Source organism: Electrophorus electricus, chromosome 5 (assembly GCF_041902795.1).
Source record: "Electrophorus electricus isolate QZ-2024a chromosome 5, ASM4190279v1, whole genome shotgun sequence".
Lineage (NCBI taxonomy): Eukaryota > Metazoa > Chordata > Actinopteri > Gymnotiformes > Gymnotidae > Electrophorus > Electrophorus electricus.
This window is the reverse complement of record NC_137501.1, coordinates 28572151-28591113: the sequence shown is the minus strand read 5'-3', so window position 1 is coordinate 28591113 and position 18963 is coordinate 28572151. Positions and strand designations below refer to the sequence as shown.

The window sequence follows — 18963 nt, the reverse complement described above, 5'->3', positions numbered from 1 at the left end:
AATGACTCAGGCTCAGTTCAGTTCCCGCTTGCTCTGGAGGCCCACTCACGATGTTTCAGACCTCTCTTTCTCATTTCCACTGGGGGAGAAAGTCCCATCTTGTAAATTAGGCACTCGTATGTCAAAACCAATGATTTTAGTTGGCCACCATCAGCTGGATATTGATTGGTGCATCAGCTCATCTCCTCCATGTGATTGCTTTGCAGCATTCATTTATTTCCTGCTCATCAGACCGAGCCTCAGCAACAACCCAGAATGCTTAGAGACGAATATGGGAAATAAGCTCACTTCAAAGAACACTTCTGCTGTGTTCAACTCATTTGTTTATTTCATACATATTTGTTTATCTTGACAGTAACTGCTTTTGTGAAGGTCTAATGTATTTATTACATATAACTCTGTTGTGGAACAAGTCTTGTGTATGTTCCCATTTTCTCTGATAGGACATGATGATGCGAGATTAAATCACTGTGTACAGAAAGTGTAGAAAACTAAATCCATTAGACAAAGTGTTACTCCTGCAGAATTCAATTTGATGTATTAATTCAACTCCAGAGTTTTTGCTGCATGTCACATAGGATATTTAGGTAGAGAGAGATAGTTAAGACACTTCTAAGTGTACTGAACACAAACAATAAAGCACAGAAATGAGAAAATCAGCAAGAGACTGTAGAGGGCTCATCATAGAGAGCTATTTATGCATGTACACAGCTATACAAGACGTAACTGAAAGAGTGTATGTAATGGTGATTTGTGAGAAATATAATTTAGCACCGATGTTCAATTCTCTGGTGAGCTTGTAGAGCGAGGAATTAACAGGTGAGGTGAAGTTGGCCAGGGCAGAAGCAGGTGTCGTAGGGCAGTAGAAGATGAGGCGGAATTGGATGGGGCAGAAGCAGGAGAGTTGGAGTTGGGCAGGATTGTTTACATTGTGCTAGTCTTTCTATGGAAATAAAAAAAGCAAGTACTGTGACCCTAACTGCCCTCATCCTGTCAGTCATTGCAGTGATATGTGCTAGTTAAATGACAGAAAAATAGCAGCAAAAATTTAAAACACTGGTAAGTCCAGTGGTTTAGACTTGCAGTTGTGCCATGTATGGGTGTAGGTGCATAAACAGGTAAGTATTCTGACTCACAAAGAAAAATAATGGATCCTTTTTCTCATCCTTGAGCAACACACCAACTATTCTGGTGAGGTTTCTATTGAACTGTGAGCATGAGCAATTAGCATTTGCTTCCAGTATTGTCGAGTCACTCAACAGAGTGTTAACAATTTGTAGATGTATTTAACATTGTTGAAAGCGACAGAATCAGTGTGCTGACATTACCCACACATCAATAACAATCATAGCGCACTGTCTAATGTATTCATCTGTTTACTCATGGTATCTACTGTCTTTTCGCCTTGCTTGTTCGTTTTTACACACACTATCTAATTCATGCTGTGTTCTGTCAGATTTTCTACACTGGTTGCCTTCTCTGGCACCTCTTGTGAGGTTTTGCACTTTGTGTATGTCTGACTGATGGTCTGTTTATTTTGTATCCACTCTGCAGCCTAGCTGTTTATCTGTCTGTCACTATCTGTGCTGCCCTCAAAAAGAGGAAACTCTTATCCCTGCATATTTATAGACAGCAATACAAAATGTTACAAACTAATAATTATCAACCCCCACTACATTCTACCTGATTGTAAAGCATAAAATGATTGTTACAAAGGTCCTTATATTATATTATATTATATTATATTATATTTAACCACATACAGGGGCCAAGCAACTGTCAATGCACAGCTATTTTGGGGTGAGGGTGGATGTTTGATGAGGAGACCCATGGCACCAACACAAGACAGAAATGTTTTAACAAATGTTTTAATACATGTTTGAATACCAGATCTACAATCTGATCAGGTTTCTGTTTGCTGTGGTCCTTACTTTTCATTAAAGCTGTAATTACATTATAAGTCACGGTATGTCAAACCTGGTGAATATTCCTTAGGGCCTTTGGCGAATGCTGCTTTCACAATTTAATTAAGACCTATCTCAGAGTCCCTTGATGATTTAATTACCCCAGCCATTTGCTTGGTGTGATACAATTTATATTTTTAGCACATGGTGAATAGCAAATGAAGGTTTTGCTTTGCCCTACGGTTATGTAATCGATGTAGAACATTATAAGGAATTTGGTGGTATGATATCCACCAAATCTTAAGACAGAAAGACTAAAAGAGAGCAACTCCATAGTTGGTTGAGTTTTTCTGTGGTGAATGAGTGGATTTTAACACTTGCAGAAGCCAGCCTTGCTAGATACACCCACGCTAATGTTCCTCATTTAAAATGGTCTTTGTTTTGCTTTTAGACTGCAGCATATCCTGCAAGATGAAGGGATGTGAAAGAAAAGTTAAAAGTATGACTCATAGTTTTTGAAACTTAAATAAGGTTCTCTGTCATGTGTACAGGTTATTATGGGGGACAAAACCTCAACAGAAGACCATTTTCCCCACTGTAAGCTTCATCCCCCACTTGTTGCCTGTTTCCTCCTGGGCTGATAAAGATCAGGAGGTGTGCTGTGTAGGGCGTAATGGGACAGAGTGCTTCCTCCTTCACTCTCGTCCCTTCGCCCCCTCATGTCCCTCCACACGCTGTGAGCCCGATGGCTTTTTTCCCTCACTGCCAGTGACTGCTGTGGAGATGGTGTTGATAGGATGGTTAAGGGGAGGATGAATGAATCAAAAACTGCTGATGTATGATTGGCTTCACCATCCTCTGTCATGCATTAGTCGAAGCCATTCGTCATTGTAGCATCAGCACCAGTGGTCTTTAACATTAACTGTCCCACAAGAGCAGTGGAGTGGGCATCTTTCTGGGGCGTTAAATGTTTTTTACACACCATCTACAGTATGCCATTTTGTCATATGATTTAATAGTGTGATTTATGACAGCAAACACATCTGTGGAAGACGAATGGAACTAGAAGAAATTACAGCTGAGATATATATAAAGGGGCTTACAGTTAACTTGTACTTATATGGTACTGACTTTATAAAGTACATCTCATTTTTAAACACCTTGAGCACATTTTATCAGCATTTTAAAATGTCTTGTTAGATTTTTTTGCTGTAGAACTATAACACAGTAGACTGGCATAGTTCCTCTCACTGCTAAGAGGAGGACTGTATGCATGGAGAACCTATTCTGTGTTTTTCCTGCTCCACGGTCATTTGTCTGTAGTGATAAATGTTTTTATATTTTTAGAACATGTTATTTAATACATTTGGTGAGGGAGCCTGATTAAAAGTGCGTAGAACAGGATTGCAGGCTCCTATGCCCCACTGACCGATCTTACACAGGTTCTATGAGACAGATCTCCACTGATATGTGTGACGAACCTAAGGAGACAACTTGATGGGTTTTCTTTAACAGCAGCACAGTACAGCATCAAATTCACTGCATAGCAAATGTATGCATATATGAGATCAGCTTCACTGGATAACACCCTTGTGCAAATCTGAGATCAGTTTCAGAGGATTGCACCCTAACACCCACTGGATAACAGATCAGAGACCAGTTTCATGATTTTCCTGAGCTGGAGAAGCTGATCTAGGATCAGTGTGAAATATTCAGCTTCCAGCTGCTCTGCTGTATGTCAGACTGCCATTGCCTCCCACCCAACTCTGTGTCTGTGCTCTTTAATGGTCCCTGTGAGTGATGGGTATTTAAAGCTTTGTGGACAGCAGTGTGGCATGTGGTCCTTGCCTCCTTGAAGCATGATGTGTTTCGGCTCAGTGGGGCAGTTTAAGGAGTGTTCTTCCTCCCTCATCCCCACAGTCTATGTTTTATTTCTTATGGACGAGAGGGTGAGGCAGGTGTAACTTTATGCTGTGCTCTTTGAAGCTAATACAATTTATGTCCACAGTACTGTGGACAGTGACAGTGGAACAAAAATTCCTCCTCCTTCATTTCCACAAAGTGCCCAAGCACAAGGACTGAAAACAGGAGAATCTTGATAGGCAGATTTGGCTTATTGTACTTAGCTGAATGAACAAGTAACTTGCTAATTTGTTGTTCAGGTCCATATCAGTCTGATCTCCAGTGAGGATCTCCATCCCCCATGCTAGATACATCATTATATCAGCATTCAGCAGTGTGACTGATTCAACACATCCGTTATCAGCCAGCAGTGGGCTACTACTCAAGATCTGCTAATCTCACTCTCTCTCTCCTTTTCTCTCAACTTTCGCTATTGTTTCCTCTCGTTTATTCATTCTATCTTTGATTTCTTTCTCAGATGTTCTCTCCTGTTTTTTCTTTCTCTCCAGTTCCTTTTCTTTCACTGCTTGATCTCTCTCTCTCTCTCTCTCTCTCTCTCTCTCTCTCTCTCTCTCTCTCGTGTTAATCATTCTGTTCCTGGTTCCCATCTCTTGCAGGCAGACAGCTGTGTGTGAGAAGCCTCTACATTACACCCGGCTCCAAATTCAATTAACATTCAACTGGAAAATGAGCGTTTGGGGAACCAGAGAAAACAAGGGCGGGGGAGCTTTGGTTATACGTAAGGCATGGTTGTGTGTTGTGTTGGGAGCTTTTTCTACATTGGGATTCTGTGTTAGGACTGTGTTGGGGTTATGTACAGTATACACTGTGCTTGAGTGTTAGGAACTGTTGGGGTAATGTTTAAGATTTGGGTTAATAGTTTTAGGGTTATGTACAATATATAGAGTGCTCGTGTGTTAGTTGTGATTGTGGGGATAGTGCTAAATGGTAGAGGGTGAGTCACTGCTGAGGTGGTTTATTACTGAGCTGCTAAAAGCTTGGGAGAGCAGAAGGTTCACAGGCAGCACAAGAGCAAAACCACCTAAACGCTGGCTTAGTGGAATGCTAAAGAGGGGAGTCCGCATTGCAGTTCATTATGGACATTAAAACACTGTAGACACACTGATTCACTGATGAACTGGAAACAAAAGCCTTTTATATGGAGGTCTGGACTGTAATGTGTGGAGCAAAGAGCTTTCGTTGAAGGTAGCATTTGGCCCAGCTACTTTGAATGTGGATTTAGCAATATTTTAGAGGAAATACATTTCAAGGTTTGAAAACTTCTCTGTGCTATGAAATTTAGTTGGAAATTGTGTTTCACCCAAAAAATATTGTGTTGCTTATTCTGAGAAAACCCAAGGTTGTAATAGCTTTCTTGCTAAATGATGTTGATCATACAATGAGCGGCAGGGGCATTACAGAGCTCCCTGCTCGTAGTGCTCAGTTTCCTCATAGTAGACATGCACGGTTTCCTGTGACATGAAATAGTTGTGTTGCAGCAGTTTGGTCATTTTCTATTGACTGGATACCAGATGGCCTGATGATCCTCCCCCTTTTTTCTGCTTTCTATTTTCAACCGAACAATGAAGAATGAATAATGAATATTCCAGTACTATCTGACCTGGGGTCCTTGTGGGTGATGGGTCTGAAAAGCACCTGGTGCTGAGAGAGGGATGGATCTCACTGAGTTTCAAGGAGAGTGGACAATCACATCATAGGGAGAGAGGCCAGACCCAGACCCAGGGACTGGTGGGAGGAGGTGCGGTTCCCATCTGTGGAAAGGTTGTCCTTTGGAGACTGTGAACGAACAGAGAAGCAGGGCTGTGATATTGAAGGCTTCCTGAGTCCCTTCAGCCCCACCTCACATCCATACATGTTTCAAAAGCACAGGCCAGAGAGAAGGCAAGAAAGAGAGACAGTAAAAGAGAGAGAGAGAGAGAGAGAGAGAGAGAGAGAGAGAGAGAGAGAGAGAGAGGGAGGACACCTGGGGGACAGGCTGAGAATGAGCAATGAAGCAGAGAGCAAAAGTGGAAAAAGACTGGGATTAGCATGTGGTGTGTGTGTGTGTGTGTGAGTGAGAGAGAGAGAGAGAGACATGATATACAGAAATAATGGGAGAGGGAGAGAGGTAGTGGAGATTTAAAGGAGGTCTGCAATGCCCCTATCAGGAGAGGCTGATGGAATATTGTGTTTTTCATCTCTGTGAGAGAGAATCCCTGGAGTACTGACATGCTGACGTGCTCTCAGTCCTCCCTCACGCGGCACACGCTGTGCTTGCCTTCTTCCCGCTCCTCTCTGAATGTGATGGAGGCAGCGTACTGTCACAAGGTCGTTTCACAGAGCACACGCGGGCAGCTTTGTCTGGAGGTCGAGGCACCCCCGCAGAAATCTGTTTGGGGAAAAAAAAGGTTGCCGCTACGACATCAGCATCCGTCTTACTCTCGTATATCTGTGCGTAACCCATTCTAGTGGGGGTCACAGAGGGCAGAAGTGCTGTGTTTGCACTAACTTGTCTGACCATAGACTCGCCGCACGGGGCCTTTGTGCTACATTTAAATATTTGCTTTGTTAAAGAACTTTTCTGAAGGATTAAAGGGAAATGGAATCTAAATGAGTGAACACTGTAACGAACGAGACTGACTGGGAGAGATTTATTGCACTCATAACTCAGTATTCTCATTTTATTTTGTATGTCAGATCTATTCATACGAAGAATGAAGAAGAAAATTAATTATGATTAATTAATTACTCTACAAAGTAACATGGATGAACAGAAGGAGGAGATTGGATTAATGTAAGATTGGTTTTCTCTGGCAAAAGAGGTCTAGTGTTGTATTTATAGAGCGAACTGTGGCTCACCACGTAGTCTTTAGTTCAGGACTGGACTCAGACTGCGTGCAACTATAATGTCACATAACCAAGATGTACTTTTGAAGTAAAAATAGCATCTGGTCCATTCTAAACATAGATGTCTCTTCCATTCTACAACACTGTAGAGTATTCTGCAACTGTCTCAGAAGAGCAGAGATTATTATATGTGCTTGTGAAAAAGTGCATGCTCTTCCCCTGGGCTACGTTTCCAAACAAAGTTATATATATATAGTCACACATGTCTATGTAGTTATGTTCAGTTAGAGGCAGTGCCACACTGTATCCTTTACAATAATTGGCACGTATGTGTTCCCTATACACTCATCTCCCCAAATATTTTGGGAGCTAGGTACACTTACAGCATTTAGCTGACGCTTTTATCCAAAGCAACTTACAATTATGACTGAATACATCTTGAGCAATTGAGGGCCTTGCTCAGGGGCCCAACAGGTGCAACCTAGCACTGTTTACAAGTGTTGTACCATAACTATTGCGCTACCACTGCCCAACTACCACTCACCCCATAATTTTGTCAGCCCTTGATTGGAACCCCTTTAGGAATGCATGTGCTTTCATATGTTGTTTACATTTTCTCTGGTCACAGATGATTTTTTTGAGTGTTTTGCGATTGTACTGGGCTTTGTGGGACAGCATTCAAATCTCTTCTCTTCAGTGCACTTACTGCAGGTGCGTCTCATTATTGACAAACACATTTGTCAAAAGCATTTTGAAAAGCACTGATTTCTGAGCAATCCCCCTTTTTTCAGCTGCTTTCTCCTTTTCTCTCTCACTAATCGGAAAAGGCTTTTGCCATTGAAAGTGACGGGTCCATTTTGAGAGAAACACACTTTTAAAGCCAAACTACATTTATATGTTCCAACCTCACAAGCCTCTGATCAGTTGCAGTGCAAACCTCTGATTCAGTGACTTCAGTGATTCAGTGTTCACGGTGTGTACTCTGCAGAACTCCTCCTAAATGACCTGACTGATGTGAGGGCTGTCTCCTGCAGGAAGCGTTCTGATCTGCCCTGCCGTTTTAGCTCAGTGAAGCTCCACTTGTTTGGTTTCTGTATTTGGTAGCTGTAACTGATGGCATGATTTGGGGGCTTTGATATAGGAAAAATAGTTCTTTGAAATAATAGTAGAACTCTGCATGGTTTGTTCTTTATGCATTTGATAAAGGATTTTGACTTTATTCTTTTATTGATAAAGCTGACAAAAAATGGTAAAATGACGGATTTAATTCAAAAAGCGGAATTAATTTGCAAATATCTGGGAAAGTATTTTCATCTGTCTGATATCACACATGCTACACCCGTACTTCTTCCAAAACTTTCCTTCCCAGCTGTGAACTATTGTTCACTTTCTGGAGGATGTGTCGGTCTGTTGTTCTTCCACTTTTTATACATTGCCCATCAAACACTCCTCAGAGCAGCCTTTTATACTCATTTCTCTGTGGGTACAACACTGCAGCTGTGTGCTAGGAGCTATCTGAGCCCCAAGCTTTGCCATTCTATGATGTCTGTCCTGTTCATTTTTAGATAGGATGCTAGATCCTGATTTCTGAGAGACAGAGTGAGAGAGAGCAACAAATATAAAACTAGACAGATGGAAAGTGAGAAGTCAGGTGTAAGAAAAATACAGAAAGAGAGGGAGAGATCAGTCTCATTAAATGATGGTTTACATGGATAATGGATTGTGAAGTATATGATGGCAGCAGTAGCTCCTAGAGATTCTATGGGTATTTTGTTACACCTGGAATCTTCCTTACTACGCTCTCTGTCTTCTGCTTCTGATGCATTCATTAGATCATGCAGGGGGCTGGCTACCCCTCAGCCTCACTTCCAGCTCCCTCTGAGAGGGAGCCGAAAGACAGCGGAGATCAAAGAGACCCAGCAGCTGCTGGTGCCCTCTGCCAGCGGCATCCGAGCCACACACGTGACTCCAGCTGGCAGTGGAACGTTCGGTTAAGGAAAATTAGCACAACTGCTCTCACATCACTAGCAAAGGGAATAGCACTAAAAATCCAAACCTGCTTTATGCTTTGGGCCTCTGGTAAATGATGAAGCCAGTCGGGACTCATGGAAACAATAACAGCGCTTGTGATTGGGCACGTTGGTTACTACTCTGTGCAAAAAAAAACATTTTCATAAGCTTTAACACAGTGTGAATCTGGTTCTAGATGGCTGGCCTTTCAAGTATGTAGCATTAATTTGTGTGGTCTACAGCAAACTAGACTCTTGCTAAAGCATTTTAAATACCCTTGTTAAATATAATGTTGCTAAATTGTGTGTTTGCAGCCTGCCGACTTCTCAGTCTGTATTATTGATAAGTCTGGTTTACTTTGGGCCTCTGACTCCCAGCTCTTTAAAATAATACAGGATAATTAAAGGCCTCTGGTAAAAGTGCACTGATGTGAATGGGGGAGACTCCTGGCTTGACAGCAAATTAACTCTTATAGAGTATCGCAATTAGTTCATCTAAGCTAGATGCCCCTGCCCGCTCCCCAGCTGATTTAGTCAATACACACATCTGACTCCTGGCTGCCTACTGGAGTGTGACGCTAATAATAATTAGAGGAACTGCCTTGTCTGCTGGGTGCTGTGGTGCCTATACACCTCTTCATCCTACAGTCGTTTCTAAGGTTTCGCCCATTTGCTTCCACTGATAGCCGTGGAAAGAGCTCAACAGAAAAGCTCACTTCTGGCAGTGACGCGAGTCTGCTAATCTCCTTCACGGCAAGTTCAAATTTCCGATTACTTTTTACCTGCAAATTCGCCAGGCTCACCAAGGCTTAGCTTGTGTACAGAAGTGGTAGTAGGATTTACACACCTAGATGCTGCTCTACTAGTTTGTCTGTGTCTGGTATATCTCAGGTTTAAATAGACTGATCTCTGTATAATCGGTGTAGTCAGGGCTGGATCAGAGTAGTTTCCCTATAATGACTCTAAATAAAGAATCTGAACCTGCTGGAAAGCACTCAAAATCCCAGCAAACCCTAAAAGCCCTGGAAGTCCCCAAAACATTACCATGTATTCATAAAAGCAGGACTGTTTACTTCCGCCTGAGAGTGTTCGCATTTAGCAAAAAGTTAGTCTCAGTGGGGTGGAGTTAGCTGACGTAGCTCTGTGCAGATACTTGATATTAAAATCAGACTGACGTGTGGGGTTGACTAACAGTTAGGGGTATGTGTAAGGACAGCCTGTATGCAGTACGGAGCGTTCTTGGCACATATATCTGTGTATGTCTGTGTATGTCTCAGGCCCCCAAGCACACAGGGAGGTGTAGAACAGCATTATTCAGCACACAGCCCCCAGCCTGGTCAGGTGAGCTATAAATGTCAGCACTCTGGATTGAACAGCTCCTGGGTGGCCCAGACTTCACTCTGCACTGGGACCTGTGATGTTTGGTAGTGTTCTGTGGTGATCACTGGTGCATTATAGCAAATTCCAGGCAAAGACTGATCAGCAGCTCCTAGATCAGCCAGCACTGACAGTGGAACTGGCATCAAATGGGGAACTTTTGTGAGTTCTGCTGTGACATCTGGATTCAGTACAGTTTCAGTTTCATTTGTAGTAACTGTATAATGTCAGTCTGAGTGTGAAGGCAGAACACATTATATCCCACCTCATTAGCTTTGTGGTGATTTTATCTCAGGGCCAGGGCCACAACCATGGCTGTTTGTCCAGGTGATATCAGAGCTGTAGATGAGTGCTCTTATTCTTAGATGGTTTTCCCCACGAACACCTGGGGATCCATATTCATGAAGTGTGTCAGAGCAGCAGAGCTCATCTGTTCGGTCCACAGGGCTGAGGTCAGAATAAGCCTTCATCACGTTCTGCCCATTCTGAGACTATCCCTGACCACACAGAGGCTAAAGAGCAGGTTACAGTGAGACGGCACAACTCTGAGAGGCATTTTCTGGCAAATATTCCCATTGGTGTACGCGGGCAATATGGTTTAGCGAAACCTTAAAACCCAAGCTTAATCCCAGTGGGCATAACCAGGGTGATGTCACAGACACGTTGAACAGAAATGTTAGGCTGTCCCTACAGAAACCTGAAGCCATCTTTTTCCAGTGCCGGTTTCTGGCTCAGAGGAAAAGACGAAAGCCTTTCTTATCCACGAGATCCGCATATTGGAGAGAGATGGCGAGAGAGAGAGACGGAGAAAGAAGGAGGAGGAAAGGAAAGACACTTAAAGACAGCTATACAATTTGCTGTGTTGAGGCTTGTGAGGATGAATGTGGTGAGTCAACACTGAGCTAATTTGTGCGGCGCAGCCGTCAGAAAGGCTGGGCCAGGTTCTGTAATTAAGTGTCTCAGAGAGGTAGATGTTGGAGAGGACAGCACCACTACCAGACATGCTTACACTAGGTCATTGTTTATCAGCACACAAGTACTGCTTGTGACGACACGTGCAAAAACCTCTTTTGGCAAATAAATCACACTGTCCCTTTCTCCCTTTGTCTCTCATAAAAACACAAACCACAGTCACACAATCAATAAAGAATCTCTTTGAGATACTGAATGACTTTAAACAGTGAACTCTTTAACCTACACACACATTCAGGAGCATACCCTCTATACCTTCGGATATTGTACTTGTACTTTTCTGAATGCAAGTTCTGTTCTATTGCAGCTGGAGTCAGACAACCTGAACCAGAATCGCCTTGCCATGGTTGTATCTCAGCTTGAACTCATTATTGTGCCAGTCAGGTTTTCCCCGATCCCCCTGAACGAACACACACACACACACAGAGCTGAAGAACGTGAGTTTTGACTGACAAGGCTTTGTCTGACAAGTCCTTTTTTCCCCCCCACCTTTCTGAGAAGAGGAATTGTCACTTGCTCTTTAGTGGAATGAAACTGTTGTCCTTTATCTCACAGAGGCTTCAAAAATCACAGACAAAAAAACACGAGATATTGTTTGTGACAGGAAGACCTACCAGTTTGACAGGAACAAACTGTCCTTCAAACTTAAAGAAAATGCATAGGCCAACCCATATGAACAAAATAATACCAAAAAGGACATTATAAGTAGGCAGTACAGAATGACTGTATTTGCTTCAGAATATCAGAATATGAGGTTAATCATGGCTGTGATGCTGCTGTGGTTTGAGTGTGAGGATGCTGGAAAGTATTCTTGGGGGATGCCTGCATTGTTTTAATGGGCTTTTAAGATTTATGTGCACCTTGACTGAGCATAAAACTGTTTCATATAACATACACTTGCACTGTTATGGTATCCTATATATTCATGCCATGGCTTCCTTTTAACATGCATGATTTGCAGGTCTGATTGTTTACCCTCTGGTCGATCATCGTGGGGAAAAAACCCTCCATACTGAATAATAATGACACATTCTAATAGACGGAGAGTGAATCTAAACATGTTGTGCTACTCTCTTCATTTTTCTCCTAATAACCATGTATGTTTATAAATGTCAAGCACATGTCTATATGCAAATGGGACACTTGTGTTAATGATGAAAAATGGTGCGTACTTATGTCTGGAGAGGAGCCTCATTACAGACCAGCACACAGTACAACACCGTGTACTGTACAGGTAACAGTGAAGGGAGCAAGAATATAGAAAAAAGGAAGAGAAATGGATGGATAATATAATAATATTGATGTACCAAAACCAGAAACTATTGTGCAAGGAGAAAGGGAGAGAGTGGGATAGATAGCTAGTGAGATAACTAGTAAGATGGATGGATGGATGGATGGATGGATGGATGGATAAGTAGACAGAGCACAGGAAGCCTTGTATTACATGGCTGTATACCGATAGGTTGTCGTTATTCTAACGGTCACCAGGGAAATTAGAGATTCGGTGAAGTGCAGAGAGGTTGTTGGGGGCGAGGAGATGGTATTAGACTCTCATGGAGGAGTACCGCTGATTCAGTACTCAGCTCCCACTCACATACTCTAACTGCAGATCTGTATAGCACAGCCTACTGCTGCAACAGGCTGACAGCTCACATTAGCAACTCAACAAAGACCATCTTTACATGGCAGAGCGAACATTAGACTGAACACACTCTCCTTTAAGACGATCTTAATTGCATGTTTCTGGGAACTGGGCTTTGAGGTATTTAGGCTAAGCAGCATTTTGTCTAAGAAAGGAAACTGAAAATAGGTGAAAGAACCATTTTGCTCTGTTGATTGATGCTGTGATTAATCAGTACCAAGTATTAAAAAACGTTCGCGTTTATATATTTATAGAGTTCATACTGCTCCAGATATTCGTGAGTGTCTATGTGCTTCTCAAAAGACAGTGCAACTTCAACATATTTTTAACATGCAAAATACTGTCACATGATGTAATGGATCAGTGAGCATATTTTAACACAATGACATTGAAAGAACATTCAGTGATGCTGTAAATGTAATAATATGCACCATCACACATTAAGCCACTTCGAAATATAACTCCCTCTAGTGGCCAGTTTGATGTTGGCAGTATCAGGACCATCCCCTACCAAAATTTACCCATTTGTTAATATAGCAATACAATGTGCTTTCTTGAATGTGACGTTTGGTAAAGAGAGCATGCCTCACCAACACGTGTAGAAAAGGATTGTAAGATCACTGTGCTGAACACCTAACACATAAAAACATAAAACAGAAAAACAGAAAAACTGTAAATATGTAACATAAAAACTGTAAATATGTCATTTTACAAAATGGATCTGTACATTGTGTACATACATATATACACAACCATATACATTGTACATTGTGTATATAAACATAATATATGTTAATATATTTTTGTACATATATAGAATATATATTCCTCTATGCACCCTGTTTTCTTTTTCCTCAGTTTGGACAGAGCACCATTTCACTACGAGTTATACTGTGTATGACTATGTATGTGACAAATAAACGAAACTTGAAACTTGAAACACTTGCAGTGTCTAAGAAATTACAGTATGGAACCAAAGGTGACTGGCTTACCTCACTGCACTCAGCAGACATGAAGGTAACAGAACTCCGTTTCCATTGTACCTTCATAGTTAGAACTGGGGTGGTATTTCCATACTGACTACAGTAACATTGGTCATACACAGTTGATGTCACATCTTTCACAGGAGAAGCTGGAGGCAGTATTTTCAAATATGTATATATGGTGTGTTCTTTTATTACTTGGTGTTCAGTTCAGCTCTGCTGAATCTGTAGTACGTTCTTGTACTTCTCTACTGCTTTTATTGTGATAAACATTTTTCAAGTTCAGAGAGACATATGTTTTTCTTATAAGTGCTTTAGGGAGACTAAGCTCTAAGAATACTACATATCTCTACATAACCTGCTTAGAAACTTAGAATTGCTTAGAAATGTACTTCTGAAATAAACAGGTGGGTCATTTTCATCACTTTTCCAGGGTCTCTCAATCTGGCCATGAGCCAAGCTAACAATTACACTTGTGTCTGCATAACCTCATGAAAAAATAAACACCCACGTTTCTTCAAAGCACAGCCTGTAGTGGTGGGTACTTTCCACAGGGCCCTAAACCCTGAGTGCAGAAAAGACTAACACAAAGCCACGGCAGTGAACTCGGCTCCCAGCCGCAGCATAGCAACAGTGTGAGCTGATCTGAGCTGCCGGGGAGACGCCAGAGGCACTCGCCCATATACCCATCAACTCTCTCTCCCTTACCAGGCCCAGCCAATGAAGAAGCAGCACGATCGATTACTGCTGTGCCCACATCGCATCACTCCCCATGGCAACAATATTTTCTCATAAATGAATGTGTGGCAGTGATGAAAAATTCATGTGTGGCAGGAAGCAACAGTGAAGAAAGACAGTCTCAGCACACACAAACACACAAACACACATACACGTGCGTGCACGCTTCCTTATTTCTGTGTCAGTACCGAGCATTGATTTAAATTTGTAGATTCATGTCGAAATTAAAATAGCTTATGTACAAACAAACACAAACACACACGCATGCCCACACACACACACACACACGGTAAATTCTCCTTAAAGGTGTTGTTTATCAGTGGGCTGATAGTAAGAAACAGAGTTCATACTCTCTGCTTTTATTTTATTGGTTTTGGCTGTTGATAACTCCTGCCTGTGTTTTTGTGTTTATCTGTTACATTAGCATCACAGCATATTTAAATCAGCAGAGCAGAGAGACAGCACCTTTTGTTGGGAAGACTGCCTATAGATGGAAAGTAATACATTCACTCTATTACAGGAGAAGCCAGTTTGTCACCAAAGGAATATAGTCTCTCTAGCTCAGTGGACAGCATACAAGCTGAACTTATATATTGGCTTGTTTCAAATCACCAGTGTTTAGTTTACAGTGGAATTCAGTATACGTTGAAGCACTGAGAATAACAAGTCCATAACAAATCCCATTAAATCTCATGTTGTTCCGTGAACTGTTCTAGGACTAGTTCCCCCTCCTACACCATGTCATGCTGACCTACACATACTCTAGGTTTGGTCCTGTGTATCTTATATCTTGGGTTAGTGTCTTTAAAAAAAATATGCCCTAGAATTGCAATGGTTAATTGCTATTATACCTGGAATCTTTCTGTAGGGTCAGGAGCTGGGGCATTTACTGTGGACATAAAGTACCCAGTAACATGATCCTGGGTGTAAATATATGTAACATCATTAGATACAGAATGGGCATGCTCAAGTTGTTTTTATCTAAAAGCAATTTTTGATGAAGGACTAATAAATAAAAACCTTTAGCTATCATTGCTGTAACAACCAGCTCTTCATAGTCACTCCACAACTTGTTTTTGAATTCCTTTTTAAACATTAAGCAAGCAGGATACAGGTTCCCTGAAGCAGGATATCTGTGGTGCAGGCAATTAATACGTCATTATTTGAAAGCCTAGCCAACAGCATGGCACAAGGTCATTTTAACAAGGTATGCACCTGAATAGTTGCTAGGTATTTAAGTTTAGCATCAACTTTAGTTTCCATTGTTAGACTGTTCTCTGAAAATCACCAGAAATTCAGTAAAACTGACCTTACCTCGACATTCAACAGTCAATACAGCTGTTAATACACTGCTCAGAGAAAGTTTTTTTTAATTAAACCTTTATTTTATCTATATTCCCCATTATGCTGACTAATTCTTCAAAATAAACATCACGCAGTCCATGAAAAGTAAATAAACAATAAAACAAATGATAATTATGTTTTCTACAAAAGGAGCCTCATTAACCAAACATAGAGGAGAACAGAAAACAATCCCCCTGAATACAATCAGCAGAAGGCTCCAGTCAATTTAAATATACAATTTGCCTATTCAGGAAAAGAATGTACTTTAAAATGCCATTTGTTATAGTTCTTAGCTCCAGCAGGCAGTTTGTATGCAGTGGACAAAGGCCGTTAAAGTGCTGAACCGGAAGAGGAGAGTTAAAGATGAATAAGAACGTAGAATCAAGGGTCCGAAATCTGGACAGCTGTCCAGATTTCTCAGCTTAACCACTGGTCCAGCTGAAATGCGTGGACGTGGGGTGATTAACCTGGAGAATGGCTTAGGGCTCTATAACGACAGTGATTAGACTCTGAAATTCTTAACTATAGAAGCATTTATTGCTGTAATGCTTCAACTGTAATTGTAATTCAGTCACTAACATTTTCCTTCCCACACAGCGGAAGAACAGAACAAATGGGAAAACAAGTTCTCATTTGATATGAATTTGCATTTCAGAAATTGTGTTGGCCAGTCTAATGGACAAGGAGTGATCACCAGCACCAATACCACAACAACAATATCAACAAAATGAAGACAAACGGGAAGAGGAGTAGAAAAAAACCCCAAAACAGAAGCAGAAGCAGCACTCCTCTGATGAAACAGTAAGAGCTTTTAATCAATGACTCATTACCACCAAGGCCAGCATCATTGTTAGAGCCTCGGGTATTGCCATGGTAACAGTGTATAATGGCACGGAGTATATGCAGTTTTGGCGCATTACTTGGGGGAAAAGTTATTACTACTCCTACCACGGCTGAGTGACTACTCCCCCTGGCATAGTTGGAATCATACACAGGTCTAACATGCATCCAGTTAAACAAATGCATGAACACATAAACAAACAAACAAATAGAATCTCTCATGCTATGTTATTGGTTTACTGTTTATTAATATAATGTGGCAGTTGTCCACTGACTAGCGAGAAGGGAGAGAGCAGCGAGGCATCGCAAGGACTCCCAAGATGCCGTCTGAGAACCAATTAAAACTTAGGCTAATGACCCGTGTTGTTCTAGAAACTCCTTAAGCTGTGTGCTGTGTGTTACTTAGTTTAGTTTGTTTTCGTGCACTGATTTGTTATCAAAGGAAATTTGATGCCTGTGAGGGTATGGAGGCATTAGAATCTGCTGAGGTTCACGGACACATTGCCGCAGGAGCAGAAGGTGCTGATACGTCTAATCTGAGGGGCAAGAACATAAGGGAGTTATGCAATCGGAAATGAATCGCTTATCAATCTCTCCGAGAGAGAAGGAGCTATGATGATGCTAAGCTCTGGTAAGGTTCAGCAACACTTGTTATGTTTATCTTTTAATTAAATCAAATGCCATGCACTGTGTCAGGGTTCCTAAGCTGCAGGCATACATTCAGATAACTGGTCAGGTAGATTGGAAAATGACTAGCAGTGATAATAAACAGAATTAATAACTGCTGGCTGGCATAAACACAGTGCCTCTGCTGTTGGAGGCAAATCAAAGAGTATGATCTAAGGGTTAGTTGTGGAGCATGGGTTAGTTTGATGTGTGGGGATTAGTTTCTGCAAGAGCATGTGAAATGGTCAGGGTGTATTTTCTTTATTGGCAGAACTCCCTGGAGAGAGTGAGTGTGTGTGTGTGTGTGTGTGTGTGTGAGAACAACACCATGTAGTACCATCATGACAAAGATAAATGATGAGGACAGCAGCTTCACCACAGACAGAAGACGTTTGTCTTCTTTTCTTCTCCCAACTCTCCTTTTGGTCCCAGTCTTTTCTGTCCCTGTCTTCTAAAGTCTCTCTCCCTCTCCCTCTTATCCTTATGTCTCTTATGCCTATTTTGCGCGCGCACACACACACAAGTAGTCTCTTGCAGGTTCTGTGTGTTTTCTTAAAGCAGGAGTTCAAACAGCATTCTTGTAGAAATTATAGCCTCCAAACACAGCACTCACTCCCTTTCCTTACACATCCTTGAGGCCACTCTCCAAAAGACCTGATGGCTTATTCCCTATGATCTACTGGTAAGTGGTACGGAGACCCGTAGCCAGATGTAGTATGTATATACGCTGTCTGGCCAAAAAAAAAAAAAAAAAGGTCACCACCTGGATTTAACTAAGCAAATAGGTAAGAGCCTCCCATTGGATAATTACTGCATGGGTGATTGTTTCAGCTGGCAACAAGTTATTTAACCCTAACTGATGCAGTGAGCAGCTTCTCATTTGTTAAACAACCATGTCGAGAGACACATCCTGTGGTCGTGGAAAAGATGTTAATCTGTTTCAGAAGGGTCAAATTATTAGCATGCATCAAGAAGAGAAAACATCTAAGGAGATTGCTGAAACTACTAAAATCAGGTTAAGAACTATCCAACGCATTATTAAAAAGTGGAAGGACAGTGGGGAAATGTTATCTTGGAGGAAGGAATGTGGTCAGAAAACAATCTTGAATGATCGTGATCGGCGATCATTTAAATGTGTGGTGAAATCAAATCGTAGAAAAACAACAGTAGAACTCAGGGATGTGTTTAATAGTGAAAGTAAGAGCATTTCCACACGCACAGTGTGAAGGGAACTCAAGGGATTGGGACTAAACAGCTGTGTAGCCTTAAGAAAACCACTTATTAGTGAGGCTAACCAGCAAAAACGGCTTCAATTTGCTAGGGAGCATAAAGATTGGACTCTGGAGCAATGGAAGAAGGTCATGTGGTCTGATGAGTCCAGATTTACCCTGTTCCAGAGTGATGGGCGCATCAGGGTAATAAGAGAGGCAGCTGAAGTGATCCACCCATCATGCCTAGTGCCTACCGTACAAGCCTGTGGGGGCAGTGCTATGATCTGGGGTTGCTGCAGTTGGTCAGGTCTAGGTTCAGCAACGTTAGGTGCCCAAAGAATGAGGTCAGCTGATTACCTGAATATACTGAACGAACAGGTTATTCCATCAATGGATTTTTTCTTCCCTAATGGCACGGGCATATTCCAAGATGACAATGCCAGGATTCATTGGGCTCAAATTGTGAAAGAGTGGTTCAGGGAGCATGAGACATCATTTTCACACAGAGTCCAGGCCTGAACCCCATTG

At 41.7% G+C, this 18963-nt stretch overlaps 1 long non-coding RNA gene across 1 annotated transcript in view; it reads left to right on the top strand.

Moving 5' to 3' along the window:
• The window catches only part of LOC145657908 (uncharacterized), a 73028-nt gene that overhangs the window by 45174 nt on the left and 8891 nt on the right, over positions 1 to 18963 (top strand). The window contains exon 2 of the long non-coding RNA XR_014123860.1: positions 16374 to 16519. This is a non-coding gene — a long non-coding RNA (uncharacterized LOC145657908). The remainder of the gene's footprint in view (positions 1 to 16373; positions 16520 to 18963) is intronic.